Genomic DNA, 15,997 nt, shown 5'->3' on the forward strand with positions numbered 1-15,997 from the left:
TGCCTTCCTTATATGACTAACAATCTTACATTATGACTATTGACTAACAATCTTACATTCAGGAGCTTTTGACGGTGCCCTTCTTCATTCGCAAGGATCGCAAAAACCTTAACGGGTGATACTTGTAAAATATCTGTTCCAATGTCGACGAGTCCAACTCGGCGCGCGTCCTGGTAGGTTGTAAACCTACAACAAAAACCCTATTGTGTACAAAGTTGGCTTTAATAGGTTATCAAGAAAACAACAATTTACACATCACAGCTAACCACAGCGCCAATTTCAAAATGTTAACATAACATTATAACATTATAAATAATGCCTCTCTGGGCATCTCAACATAGAAATTCGCAGACAATGAACAATTTACGTTTGAAACCATATAATTACAAACTTTTTAAAAATTCAACTAAATACCTTTGATATTAACCTTCTTCCTCTTAGCTACCATTGGATTCTCTTTCATATAACTTACATAACTATTCATATTAGACACAGACACATCTATCCTATCAATGATGTCATATGACAGTTCCTAATAGTGGCCAAGCTTATTTTCCTGATATCCATGAAGCCGAAAGGCATTTTATCCACTTTTAAATCCAGTAACAGACTCACTAGTTTTCACAAGTGGTGGTAGACTGTTCCAGTAGCGCAAGACCCTTTGGGCAAAGAAGTCAGTTTCATTTGTGGTAAATCTGTGTGGCTTTGACCTAGCCATGAGTCTACGCCTTCAGCAGTCGCGTGTTACTTTTATTAGAGCAAGTTGCGAAGTAAAAATGATAATTTGCAAAGTACAATTGATAGTTTCCTCATTGGGAGGACGGTAAGCCTCCTCCTAAATGGTTTCATTGGTCCTGTTAGGATGTGCCTTGATTATGGGCTGCCACAAGGCTCTGTTCTGTCACCAATCCTTTTCAAATTTTATGTGTTCGACATGGAGACCCTGTGTCAACTGTATGAGCAGATTCAGGCCTTCAAATTTGCAGATGATGGAACCATCAAAGTAACTGGAAAAGATCTTGAAGAATGTCTCTTTTACCTAGAGCTGGCGATGGGATTCATAGGGGAATGGACTTCTCAATGGAGGATGGTCATAAACTGTAATATGAATAAAACAGAAGTTATATGTTTCCAATGCCAAGATGCTTCAGCTGTTCCCAAATCCTTTGATCTATGTGGAAACACCATCTATCTCACAGACAGCAGCAAAGTACTTGGTATAACACTTGACAGTAAGTTGAACTTCAAGCAGCACAGCCAGGATGTATACAACAAGCTAATCTACTGCTGGGTTTGTCTGAGCAGGTATACAAACCGTAACTGGGGGATGAATTTACCTGCATAATGATTCTTTTGTCAAGAAGAATCATTATGCAGGTAAATTAACTGACTGCTCTGGTGATAGTAAGAAAACGTGGGAAATCATAAACACTATTCGTGGAAAATCCAGGCGTGAAATAAAGCCATGTTTTATCCTTAACGATCAAAAAATAATAAATCGTAGGATGATTGCTAATGAATTCAATAAATATTTTCAGTCGATTGCATCCAAACTAAATGAAAATTATTCTGAAGATTATATAACCCTGGATGCAATTCCCTCATTCTCAAACTTCTTACCTAAAACCTGTGAGTCAAGTATATATCTAAGTGATTGTACACAGTATGAAATTATAGATATTATTAATGAGTTCACAAATGGTAAATCTAGTGACATTCCAATTCACGTTATAAAAAAGTCTGCTAGAATAATATCTCCCTTTTTAGCCAAGCACTTTAACCATTGCATGCAACAGGGGATATTCCCAGATGAACTTAAATTAGGAAAGATAAGTCCCATCTATAAAAAAGATAATCAGGAACTATTTGAAAACTATAGGCCAATATCAACCTTACCAGTATTTGGAAAAATTTTAGAGAAACTTATTTATAAACGTATGTACAGCTTCCTAATTGCTAAAAGAATCATTTATGAGAACCAATTTGGATTTAGAAAGGGTCACTCAACAAGCCACGCACTGAACTTATCTGTTAGCCATATCGAATCACACTTAAAAGACAGGAAACACGTTCTTGGCATTTTCATTGATTTAAGTAAGGCTTTCGACACGATATCTCACGAGAAGCTTTTATTCAAATTAAATAATTACGGAATTAGGGGCAACGCACTGAATTTGATAAAAAGTTACCTGTCAAACCGGAGCCAATATGTTCACGTCTTAAATGAAAACTCCGATAAACTTCCTGTTGAGTGGGGAGTTCCCCAAGGCTCTGTTCTTGGTCCCTTACTATTCCTCCTGTATATAAATGACCTATGCAACGTATCTAATAAAGGCAAGTTTATCTTATTTGCTGACGACACTAACCTATTCGTTTCTGCAGACTCGAAAAAAGACGTTTATAATGTAGCTAACGATATTCTTTCGTCTATTTCTAGATACATGAAATGTAATCTACTACATATTAACGCTAAGAAGAGCTGTTATATGTATTTCTCCCCAAACAAACGTGTAAATGAATCGTCTACATGCAGTACACCCGATGATTTAAATCTCTCCATAGACGGCTCCATAATAATACGTGTTAAAACAACTAAGTTTCTAGGTGTGCTGATTGATGATAAACTGAACTGGAAACCTCACATCGAATCACTAAATAAGAAACTAAGAAGTGCTTGTGGACGTATTTACCGCATAAAAAACTGTCTACCTATAAAACTGCACAAGCAGATATACCACACACTATTTGAATCACACCTTACGTTCGCCATCTCAGTATGGGGTGGTGTCTCTAACCAAGTTATCAACCCTGTATTCTTAACACAGAAGAGATGTATTAGAATAATTTTTGGAGATGCAAACTCATACCAAAACAAATTCAAAACATGTGCTCGTTCTAGACCTATTCAATGTAAAATACTGGGTAAATATGAGTCTAATGTTAATAACTCTGTTAATCCACGTATTAAACCATGTGCAAAGTGTGTCCGCTCTAAATCGGTAGTTCATAATAAACTTGTTAGACCCTTATGTTGTCAAAAACTAGGAGCTGAATTCTATTCCAAGGAATCAACCAAACCATTATTTAACAGTCATAAACTCCTTACTGTTCATAATCTTTACAAACTTCGTACTATAACTGAACTTTTTAAAATAGTGAAATATAGGGTACCCATATCTCTCTACTCTTTACTTAACATGTCTGAACTGAGGGATGACCGTCTAATACCACCAAAGCCAAGCCATAACTTTATTTATAAATCTTCTTGGCTTTGGAATCAATTCAAGGACTCCAATCCACAGAATAAACCTGACTTTGTGAACACATCCTGTAACTCAATCAAATCAAGGTTAAACCGATCTCTTCTAGATGCCCAAAGCAGGTTCGATAATGAGTGGCATAATGACAACTTTAACAGTTTTGGACCATGCTAGATTATTGATAAAAACGTGGAATTTATGTAAACAAATACTCAATTACTTAAATATTGTCGTTTCCGTACGGCGCTATACGTAATATATGTTAAAAGCGCGCCGCAGCTACTCCCTACCTCAACATTTGCGCGGGTTTCTTAAGCGCGCACGTACGTTTATTCTTGGCCGTTAATCAGACCCATGACATAACGCTATAGGTGGCAGTGACTGTAATTTTCTTCAACAATTACTGAATTATCCATCCATAAAGTGATTTACAAAATGACACCTAAACCTCGTGTTTCGGTGTTCACTTAAACGGTACTTGGCGGCTGAACTGTGGTGTCTGACGTTTGCAGCTAGATCGGACTCTGCATGATATTGTATTAGCAAATTTGTATAGTGTATAATTGTTTAGTGTTTATAATACTCTGCAACCTGGTAGCACGGCTGACACAAAAACAAAATGTTGGCCTGGCTTGTGCATAACCAAGTAAATAACACGCACTCCGATAAAAGCCGTCTGGAGAAACTCCGCAAAATGTTCATTGTAGTCAACGGGCACAAAGAAGCACTACTAGCAATTGTGTCCTTTACCCTCCTACATAATTTGAACATTTTTGTGGCTAACTCATTGAACAACATCTGAATTAAAATGTGTCTAGTATTAAAAGATTCAGTAAGTAATTTTTTCATGTACGCTGTACACTGTAGTTAGTAAATCAAATCAAACTTTTTCGATCAGCCGCGCGCTGAACCAGTGTTGCACTAGGTAAAAATTGTGTATATTTTGTTCATTTTTGAGTGTAAATTAATTTATTAATTTATCACAAATTATTTTATTATAATATAACCACTTATGTGAAATGGTTATTTTGACTTTAAATATTTGAACTAAATATGAATTGATTGTGGGTATAAAATAAAATTTGTTTTACTAAAATTTGTTTTACTAACCAAAAGGTCCTAGTGAGGTTGGCCAAAACTGTGATGTTTTCCTCCCTCTTCTATGGCTCGTTTATCTGGCAAACCAATGCCAACATGCTGGAACTGAACAAACTTTGGTACAAGGTTGCAAAATCTGCTGTGGGAGCAGTCTTCAATGTTCAAAATGCTATACTAGAGACCAAGCCTCATATCTTCTCAGTGTTGGTAACGAGGTCTCCAGTCTGGAAGATCTGGGTACTCCATACTTGGCGATCCTAAACTGCTCCAGAGATCCAAAGTTCATCCAAATCTGCAGTGAATGTGTGAATAATGATGACCTCAAGCTAAGAAGGAAAATCTGTATTTCTACAGGGCCCACCCACGCCTAGCTGGGGAGTCTAGTCCCTACATTAGACGGCCAATGCTCTATCCATTGGTATGTACGCGGCCTTACCCAGGCCTGTAATAAATGGGGAGTCCCTCTTAGGACGACCAGTGCTAGACACTGTTTACTACTGACTGAATGGAAACCTACTTTACTCTTTGGATTGGTAGAACCTGTCTGGTTACATGAACATTGGAGCTAGTTTTATATTAACTCACATGATATTATTGTCGACTTAGACTGCTTGGATGTATCACATCTCAACCATTGTTGGATGTGTTACTTTGTTTTGGGCTTCACTTTTAAGCTTTATTGACTATTTATCCACAGTGCTGCTGATATAGCCTTAAAAGTGAAAAAGCCTCCCAAAAATTCTGCCCGTAAGAAATGGTTCGACCCACAAGTCAACTCCTCACGGCGGAACCTAAATAGGCTAGCAAACCGGCTTGGTAGTAAGCACTGTAACTGTATCCTCAGACGAGAATACTTTAAGCAACGCAACAAGCATAGCAATTTTGTAAACAGTAAGAAAGTAGCTTTCCTTAAGAAGTTAAATGAAGCTATAGACGAAGGTCACATACTCGACTGGAAAAAATTTAAACGGCTTAAACAAGAACATGACACTAGCCCCTTACTTGACAAATTTGATTTAGCTAGCTTCCATGACTTCTTTGCATCCCTTTATAAAAAACCAGACCAGGAGCCAGATCTCACTCACCACAATCACAAACATTACCCTGAACCACCAGATCTGGATATCCTAAATAAGCTCATGTCAGAATCTGAAGTGACCTCTGCCATCAAAAATCTCAAAAAAGGTAAAAGTTGCTCAAACGACTTGATATCCAACGAGATGCTTCAGAGCGTAACTCCGCTTTGTCTCAAAGCCATCCTCAAAAACTTCAACCACTCACTGGTCTCTGGTTACTATCCATGGCACACCAGCATCATTACTCCTATTTACAAGTCTGGCAACCCTTTCAGCCCGGACAACTACAGAGCAATAGCTGTTGGTAGCTGTATGGGTAAACTATTTTCTAGCATCTTACTTGAGCGTCTCCTGCACTTCAAAAAGCTCTACTGCCCTGACCCAAAAGAACAACTAGGGTTCTCGAAGGGTGCTCAAACAAATGACCACGTTTTTACCCTTAAGACAGTCATTGACAAATATACCAAGGTTAAGAAAGCTCGCCTCTATGCATGCTTTGTTGATCTAAGAAAGGCCTTTGACACTGTATGTAGGGACCTCCTTCTGCACAAAATCACATGCCTTGGAATAACTGGAAACTTCTTCAATTGCCTAAGTGATATGTATAGAAACTCAATAGCTCATATAAAAATCTCCAAACTCTTGTCCCCTAATATTGACATTGGAAAAGGAACAGAGCAGGGACACCCCCTATCACCGGACCTTTTTAAAATCTATATCAACGACTTGTCATCTCTCCTGAAATCTGTTGGTGATTATCCTATTCTAGCTGACGTCCTAATATCACATCTGCTCTGGGCTGACGATCTTGTCCTACTTGCCCTAAGTCCCAAGGCCTTGCAAGACAATATAAACATCCTATTCGACTTCTGTAACTCTATGGGCCTTGAAGTAAACATTAAAAAAACCAAGATTCTCATATTCTGCCCTCCTAAAAGAAAACAATCCTATGAAACATTCATTTTGGGAGGCCAGCCCATCCAACACACCGAAAAATACTGCTATCTTGGCATTATATTCCACAGAAATGGATCTTTTACAGCAGCAAATACTGAACTGAGGGCCAAGGCTCTCCGTGCTCTCTATGGCCTCAAAGGCAATATCGTCAAAGATGCCCTCTCTCACCGTTCCCTAAACATTCTATTTGACTCTCTAATAAAACCGATACTGCTCTATGGCTGCCAAATCTTATGTCCTCACTCAAAAACCATGAGATACCTCTCCAAAACAGATAGCAAAGCCAACCCCCAGCATACTCTCAGGTACATCTCACAAGACCACTATGAAAGATTCCACCTTAAGTTTATCAAGTGGTCCTTGTCTGTCCATTCAAAAGCATCAAATATAGGCTGCTGGGGCGAAAGTGGGCGCCACCCCCTCTTCTTTGAAGCCTGCAAACTTGCAATAGATTTCTATAGTCGTCTTGAAAGCACTGAAAATGAACTTCTCTCCGCTGCATTTCACGAGCAGATTATGCTGGGCCTTCCTTGGTACACCAACATCTCTAATCTTCTCACCAAATATAACTTCCCCCACTCATCCTCTTCAAAATCCAAGCTCTCTACCCAAATCAGTCACAACATGAGGGAAGAATTTGTGGATACCTGGAAATCTGCCAAGGCATCCTCACCTAAATTAGAATTCTACAATCAAATTAAACATGATTTTGAACCAGAAACATACTTAGGAGTGGTTAAGATCCCCGATGCTCGGAAAAGCTTAACAAGGTTTCGTATTAGCTGCCACAATCTTTACATTGAGAGGGGCCGTTACGAAACCCCCCTAGTACCAAGAGAACATCGATGGTGCACTTTTTGCTTTCTCAGCAAGGGGCTTAAGCCTATTGAGGACGAAATTCATGTTCTAACTGACTGTTTACTCTACTCCTCAGTTAGAGAAAAATTTAACTTCCATCCCAAAAATATTACTGACCTAGCCGGTTTGCTATCCGATAAAACACTAGACCCTACAAAATTTACTGCCACAGCAAGAGCAATCCATTCAATTCTCTCTGTGAACGAACATTTTACAGCCTACTATAAGAGCCCAGATTTCCACTCAAATACTGGCCAATGCATAATGCTATAGGACCTCAAAAATAGTATTATAAAACATTTCTATTTTATCCCTACACATTTGTAAATAACTAGAATTGTGTAACCTTAAATTATTTCAGAATTATAACTATTGTGAATTCAATAAAATAATTATCACTTTTGTATCCTTGTATCCTTGTATCCTTGTATCCTTGTATCCTTGACTTTATCTATAAAATTGCATCTCCATTGATATTTATGTAACTCGAAAAACTTTTTCTACCAAAAACGTTTTTGATCGGGAATCGTCTTTAAATTATTTTGGGGAATATTTTGACTTGATATAACGACGTCGTCGTAATGACACAAGTGACTGATCAACCACCTTATTTGATAGTGTTTTTAAAAATAAAGTATTTATATTTTTAACTTGGGGGTGTAAATATTTTTAGGGTTTTTATTTTTTAAATTTCAGATCTTTCCTACTATATGTTACTAAAATGCTCATTGTAGCCTATAATATTTAGATTTTCATCATCATCATCATGCAAAGTATAAAAATGTTTTGTTTGTTTTTGTCGTTTAAATATTTCTCGTCTAAATTTCTTCGAAGTAGCGCCCGGCGCACGCCGCTTTCTTCTCGAAATGGCCCGAGGCAAGTGCTATGAAATAGCGCGCGTAAGGCTAGTTCATTAACAATGGAATAGGCTTGCCGTGAAGTTTTAAAAATTAAATACTTTTAAATTTTACAAAGGGGGAAACCGGAAACGTTATTTTTTCAAAGCGAACATTTTGCAAAAAACCGGAATTGAAGTCTCTATAGCTCTTTTACTATCGAAGTTAGGCCCCAGCCAATAAGGTTTCATGGGTACCTGTAAGGGGAGTCCATTCCACATGAACGGGTGATATATAATTATAACTCGTAAAATATTTGTTCCGTCGACGAGTCTAACGGCGCGCGTTTTGGTAGGTTATAAACCTACAATGTACTATGACGTGAGACGAGCGAACAATTAAATAAACTAACAATTGCTGGGTAAGTGAATACATTTTCCATTTTCCAGGTAGCGCAGTTGGTTAGAACGCCTGTCTTACAATCGTTAGGTTGCGAGTTCGAAACCCACTGACTGCCTGGTCGTGGGGTGAGCGTCGTCGACGTTCAGCTAAGGATCATGAGTGGTCTATGCAGCCCCCCGGTCTACTCAGCCGAATACTCGAGAAATCGAGTGTGAGGGTTAAATGAGGAGCTGCACATTGCCGAGCGTACTAAATCACTCTACAGTCGATCTTCGAGATTGTTCTAAAAGGGCCCCCGACAGTTGAAACCAACTACAATCGATGTATTTTCGGACGCTGATTCCGAATCACCCCCCATGACATAGGGTTAAAATGCTCCCCTGACGAGATATAGGCGAAAAACTGTCTCGATCACGTGATATGTCCGTATAAGGAAGTTAGTCTAATTTCTCGTTAGGGTTAGGGTTTCAGCATATGCTTTTGTTAAGGATTGGGTTAGGGTTAGGGTTGGGATCAGATAAGAGGGTTAGGGTTTCGAATAGTCGTTCAGGACCAGCTAGAGAACGGGTTGAAAAAGTCACGTGACAGTCGAGTGTAGAGTGATTAATTATCATCCGCACATTGCAGCAAAGTCTCGGACGAAGAAAGTATGGTACACACTACCTTAACCGTCACTGGCCAAAAAGATCCTTCGGCTTCCTGTAATTGGCTGGTTGCACTTGTGTAACATTGTGGCTGTTGGAATACACCGAAGTAAAATAAGTGTCTAGATTAAAAAAAAATTTCCAAATTTTCGCCCGAAATTTCGCTTCCAGTACCTCATTCGTATTTTAGGCGATTTGAAATTACATACTAATTGAATTTTTCGTTATATAATTGGGCTTTGTACAAACATTCTTTTAAAACACTTATATTTTACTTTAGAAAAGCTCCTATTTGAAAAGCTTTCTCTAGCATGTAGCAACGTTTTTTTCTTCGCACATAATTAAAAAATATAATTATCAACCTTGGCCTTCCAAATGCTTAACCACATGATATTAATATGGCTTGACGGATGTTACTCGTCTAAATTTCTTCGAAGTAGCGCGCGCCGCTTTCTTCTCGAAATGGCCCGACGGCAAGTGCTACGAAGTAGCGCGCGCCGGGCCAGACCATTAACAATGGTCAATAATATGGCTTGTGCCATCCTCAATTCTTCATTCTTGGTTATTGGTCATTGGTGAACTCAATGCAGTAAAACCCCTATTTACTTTAAAATTCCGATGTAACGTACCGCAAATCTTGATTTATCGGGACCATTTTGATTTACTTCCCCCAATTCCAAGTACTAGTAGAATTTAACATATGCGTAATAAAATAATATATAATGTGAACAAACCAGGCACGTAGCCAGGGGGGGGGGCTAGGGGGGCGGCAGCCCCCCCCCCCGGAAAAAATCGAACCCCAGAAAAAAGATAAGCCCCCTAGTCCCCATGGTCGCCTGGTAACTGGGCTGTGTTTATGACTGCAGTCAGTCAAAGATTTGAACTGTGGATTAGTAAATATATGTCATTAAATCCAAGCAAACATTCTAGAAGACTTCTATAATTATAGTCAATAGTGTCCCCTAGACCGTAGGAAATGTAAAAATCTTAAGACGATGAGGCCTGAGTAAGTCGTAAATTCTGATTGGAGAATGCAGATTGCTGTTGTGAAGTTACCAAATTTACGTGAGTACTTGATTCTTTTCAATCCCAGTTTATTGCTGTCCTACAAATTTCTTTAATGCCAAATGTCGTCTAAAACACCCTGTTTCGCAAAAAATTTCCGGGGGGCTGCGCCCCCCTAGCCCCCGCCAAGGGGCTCCGCCCCTGGACCCCGCTGGGGGCTGCGCCCCCAGACCCCTGCCACAGCTTGCTCGCTTCGCTCGCTGCGCAGCTTGATTGGACGCGTCGGCTCGCTTCGCTCGCCGACAGCCCCCCTCAAAGAAAAATCCTGGCTACGTCCCTGGAACAAACAAATGCACGATTTACCGCGGCTGTTCAGTGTTCCCCAAACTCCACGGTAAATCGGGTTTTTGCTTGTTACGTGATCCTTTGAAATATGGATTATAAATGGGTCCCAAGCAAGCTTGTCAGGCTAGTTACTTAAGCTCTCATCACACTTTACTTGACTATTTGTGAGCCATAACCACTAAGTCTAATTGGGAACCAACTAGAACTATGTGCGAAGAAAAACCATGTGAGTGTGACCCGAGGGGGACTAATTCAGAAAATTATACCGGCTAGGCTCTATGTCAGGAAGTGAATGGGCTAGAGTCCTCCGGTTTTTGCAAATTGTTTGTATCGTTACACTTACAGTTAAAATAATATAGTTATATAACAGATTATTTTTAACATTGTAAATTGCAGCGATGTAACGTAATTAATTGTAACACCTCGTCCATGACAAAGGCGTGGGCCGAAACATGTGGACAACTATTTCAATTTGTTTGGGACTGAGTGAGTGGAGACTCTCACTTTTTTCCCCAAAACATCAATTATATGATCGACCCGCTCAAAAGAGCGAAAACAGATTATTAAAATAATATAACGTTTAAAATTAAACGTTAATATAAAGTTCATATAACGTTAATATAACGTTATCGATGATTTAATTGATATGAGGATCTCAGCCCTTTTGAACTATATAAAATGTTTAATTTTGAGCCAAATTAAATTGTTCAGCCAACTGTATAGTAAATCGGGGTTTTACTGTAAGTGTAATTAGTCGCTTGACACAAATTACGTAAATATGGTATAACTCTGGTTCTATAAATAAAATAATCAAAACTTTTACGAAAAATGAAGGTTTGAAACTTAACTACCTTACGAGAAGTATTTAAATGGTACGAAAGTTGGTGGTTTTTCGAAAAAAATACCGTATTTTCGGACTACCTGCAAAATTTAGGTCACCACATGATTCATCAAACAATTAATTAACACTAGTATTCGATCATGAATTGCTTTAAAAATGACTTTGGACACGTTCCATTAAAAATAAGCAAGCTCTGTCACTACTTTAATGGCCACGGCGGTGAAATTTCGGGAGTAGTGGAAGATAACATACACACTGTCGGTCTCCTAATCCTATACCTTCTGCAGGATTATAAGTTAAGTTGAGGCTAACTTTTAAAGGCTCCGGAGAAACTGTTTACAAGATGAAACAGCTGATCAGAGAAGGGGGAGACAAGGTTTTTGTATTTCATCTTCTCGAATATTGGGTTTCATGTTTGTAAAATAAGGAAATGAAAAAAATCCCCAAATACCATGATTTAATTTGGGGTGCGAAATGTGGCGGTTTTCGGAAAAAATTCCCATATTTTCGTTCCCAAATCATTTAGGTCACCGGAATGATGTCGAACATAAATATGTCTTGTAACTGTAAGGTATATCTGGCGTACCGTCTAGTCAAACATAAAAGTACGTCAATCATCAGAACATCGTTTATTTTTTAATAGTTGAGATCCTGGAGAGGTTCGCTGTTTATCAGTCTCATGATAAGATAATGATTCCAGGGATAATATCCGGTAGTAGAGACTAGGTAGGACAAGTGAAACTACTGTTTAGGAGGAAACGCGAGCTTTCAGTGTGCTACACTTTCATCAGGCTCAAATTATTTGTTATATAGTAGTGTTGAAAGTATTAAAACTGATGAAAGTGTAGCACACTGAAAGCTCGCGTTTCCTCCTAAAACAGTTAAGTAGTTTCACTTGTCCTACCGTCCTAGTTACCGGATATTATCCCTGAAATCATCATTTTTAATAGTTGTTCCTATGTTTGACTCTGTGACATTTTATGTTTACAATTATATTTCGTACACTAAATTGTGCCATCATCCAAATTTTATAATTTTAAAAGCAACATAAGTTTTTCAAAACATGTTAAATAGTTAATAATCTGGCGTATCCAGCCACAGACGGGACAACGAAAAATGGGCATGTCAATGAGAGGGAAAATGTTGATTGTTGAACTTGATAGGAGTTTCCTAATATCGGTTAGCGAACAGAAAATGCAGTTGATATAAATCAAATGAACAACAGATTTGGTGGCCAGTTACCTCATCTATAACAGTTTAACATACTATAGATCATAAAATTGAGAATCGTTTTGTTGTTACCAAATCCAAAATCATATCTATAAATCACTTTACTATCGTGAGATCATAAAGTGAATTTGCTTTTCATAACAAGTTTGGGTGTGGCTCAATCTAGATCATACCCAATAAACATGACCATAAGGAACCATAGTATTAGTAATCACTAATCACCGTATCAAAAAGCTGTTCCTACAATTTACGTCGCACGTCGATCAAAGTTTTCTGATGCTATGGTATGTGGTTGGTAGTTAGAGAACATTCACTTGTTCTCCAGAGATTATTCCACCCAAGTTGCGAAGGGTGTGTCCACCTCCACCTAAATCTCACAATAAATGATACATTTCTCTGACCACGTTCTTGTAAACTCTAAATTTAATAAGATCAGATTGGCGGGGCTTGTACGCTCTCCCCTCAGCTAAAAACCGTGCCTAAAACTCATTTACTGTCCCCATCCACCAGGAAGAAAGTAGAGACAAGACAAGCGGCCTAAGTCGTCATGGCAACATTCCGCACATGAGCTGCTCCGAGATCAGGAATGGTCGGAAGTATCCTTGAAGTGTAAATATTCTCACATTGTAATCCTCTCTCTCTCTCTCGCTCTCTCGCTCTCCCTCTCTCTCGCTCTCTCTTTTGCACTTTTAAATTGCAGCTGAGACACTCAACTAGTTGCGGTGACGGGGGCAGGCAGGTGACAAATTTTAAATTTTACGCCGGATTTTAATTCCTAATAAACACATTAGCACTCCTATATAGCGTTTGTTTACATAAGAAAGAAGGACATGGTGCTTGTTTGACGACTCGGCGCTAAGTTAGCACTTGAACAATCACACTTCCTTAACAAATACAGTACTGCTTTGTTGAATTTTCCCACTTTCCGTTTCGGGGAATGTTCAGTGCGTTGTTTTAAACAAAGCAGCTGAAACTTGTTTACTTTAGCGGGAGCGATGTTGTTTGTGGGTTGGACGCATCTCCATTTGAAATGTAATCGCATTTCGGGGACGTTATCTGCATTCTATATTCTCTCTATTTCTTCCGCCGTATGTTCACTTTGTAGATTTTCAGTTATTTTAACGTTATTCATTCTTTGGCTCGCTAAGTTTTCTCAAACTTAATCAGTGATTTTCACCGCATGTTAAGCACTTGATCATGATGGCACGGTAAAAACCGAAACATATGTTTCGGTTTATATAAACGGTTTATATAAACCGTCCATTGTCACATTGTCCATAACTAAAAATTTGCATAGTCACGAACACAAATATGTCTTAATTCACACACCATTTCCAGTCATTCCCTCCAGAAATTTTATATCTTAGCCCTAGTAAAAGATGCAAATTGAAAAGTTAAGTTTCGCTAAGATTCGATCCTAGTCGTACAATAATTTAAATGATTGTCAATACTACGGTGCGTGAGAACATTTGTCGACTATTACATTAACTGGTTTGTTTGAAGAGTGCGGATCAGCTAATTTACCGGTAAAAACTCCCAACTAATTGAATTGACGGCGAGAAGTGGCCTGCAATTAAAGAGGGCAAAGTGAAGGTCCCAATTATTTGCTCCACTGCGCTGTTTGGTACCTACTCCTTAAGTTCCTATCGGAATAATAATTGCTTCGGCAGAGGTCTTTGTGAGTCCATATTCAAATCAGATCCGGGCCGTTAATCGGCGAGAGTATTTATTAAATCTAGTAGTTTGTTCATTACATCTAATTTTATTGGGAGGTGTCGGAGGTGTATTCACAGTACGTTACGATTCGGTGAATCCCAAGTGAATTTAGTGCATCTGGTTTACTACCCTTCGCTCCCGAATTCACGAATTACGAAAATTACATGTTGAATTCCTTCATACTTTTCCCGGCATTTATCATTTATAATTTGTGGTCACAGTGCGAGTTTATGCGACTTAAGCGCTTGACATAATGATGAGCATTAAGGGGTATAACTAATACTATTATGGGGAGTAACTAGCTGGGCCCTCTGAGAATTTGAGCTCGAATAAGTGGCTAGAATTTGAAAATGAGTTGGCTAGTTTCAAAGTTTCAAGCGAACTTGACCTAGATTTGGTGGAAATGTAGAAAGTAAATGGATATATTAAAAAAGGGAGATAAGTTTGAAGAGAGCACATATAATGAGTTCAGACAAATGAGGAGTACTTGAAGAGCTAATACAGCTGAGCATGTCGGTGAGGGTAATAATTCTCTCCTCTGATGACAAAGTTGATTCGATGTAGTTGACAGGCTTCAGGCCTTTAGATGATGGGCCAGGAATCTGATTAATGGTGCGTCCTGACTCCTGGCAGCTGTTTTGTGGAGCTAACAAACAACCAGCCTGATAATAGTCCGATGAGCTGTAATCTGGATCCTTTGATTGAGACCGGACGCCAAATAAGAGGTCACGTGGTACATACCAAACCGTGTTCGTTCACACGTTGGACGCTTAACACCTGGTAATTGAAGTAGACATGTCCACATACCACTGGTACGACAGAATAATCCGAGTGCTGGGTGGTGGGTATCAAGCAACACTTCAAAACACGACCTCGCACCCGCGTCACGTGATGTTGTCCCCGGTGACACGTGGGTTTTCATGTGGGTATCACGTGGGTTGCCGTGACGCGGTGACTGCGCCGCGCACTCCTTGGCACTGTAGCACATGGCATCGTGATTTGGTTGAGTTTGATGGTGCGCTCACGCATGGAGGATGACTTGTGTTGAACCTCTTTGACTTTTGGTTGGCACGTCAGCATGCGTATGAAGCTAACTATTTGGCTCAGAGTTAGATTCGTATTAATTCTTTCTTCAGTCATGCATTGAGTTTTGCATTTTTTATCACAAGTGTGACTGAATCAATTTTATTACTTTTTCGTTACAAGGCATGATAAGACTCTAAACCCAGCAAAACAACTCGTCACATTTCTTGAGCTATCTTATTTATTCTGAAAAAATTTAGTCCGATTAACATTCATCAATTTCGTAATGTATTAAACTTCCGACCATATTACAATTAAAGGGATGTCCGATGTTGACCTAGTAGTGAAGTCCCATCATTGCTATAATTCTATCTGACGTAGTTCCGAGAATTTCTCGTTACAATGTTGCATTTTGCACTCAGTCGATATGGACTGCACTGTCTCACATGACATTCAAACTACTGTTTTATTAATGCGAACAACTGTAATTTATAGCCTCGACACCGAGTTATAATTTTCTGAGATAGCTCTACTACTTTCTGTCGATTTCGATGGGAATCGCACCAGTTTACAGTTGTTACAGCAGGAGTTTAATTCTAGTGTCTGACATATAGTTTCGAACGAACTGTACTTCATTAACTTTGCAAATTCTCTTCGATTGTTTAGTTTGTTCGCGTTTTTTGTATGTGTTTCTCCATTTCCTCTG

At 38.9% G+C, this 15,997-nt stretch overlaps 2 protein-coding genes across 11 annotated transcripts in view; both read right to left on the bottom strand.

Moving 5' to 3' along the window:
* LOC134822079 (dynactin subunit 1-like) overlaps window positions 1-12,143 on the bottom strand; it is a 37,349-nt gene extending 25,206 nt beyond the window's left edge. For all 10 annotated transcript variants that reach the window (XM_063832942.1, XM_063832945.1, XM_063832943.1 and 7 more), the window contains exon 1: window positions 12,115-12,143. The gene's annotated coding sequence lies outside the window, so the exon portion shown is untranslated. The remainder of the gene's footprint in view (window positions 1-12,114) is intronic.
* The window catches only part of LOC134822081 (1-phosphatidylinositol 4,5-bisphosphate phosphodiesterase beta-4-like), an 858,242-nt gene that overhangs the window by 187,296 nt on the left and 654,949 nt on the right, over window positions 1-15,997 (bottom strand). The window lies entirely within an intron of this gene.

The sequence above is a fragment of the Bolinopsis microptera genome, chromosome 10 (assembly GCF_026151205.1).
Source record: "Bolinopsis microptera isolate Bmic1 chromosome 10, MBARI_Bmic_1.0, whole genome shotgun sequence".
NCBI lineage: Eukaryota > Metazoa > Ctenophora > Tentaculata > Lobata > Bolinopsidae > Bolinopsis > Bolinopsis microptera.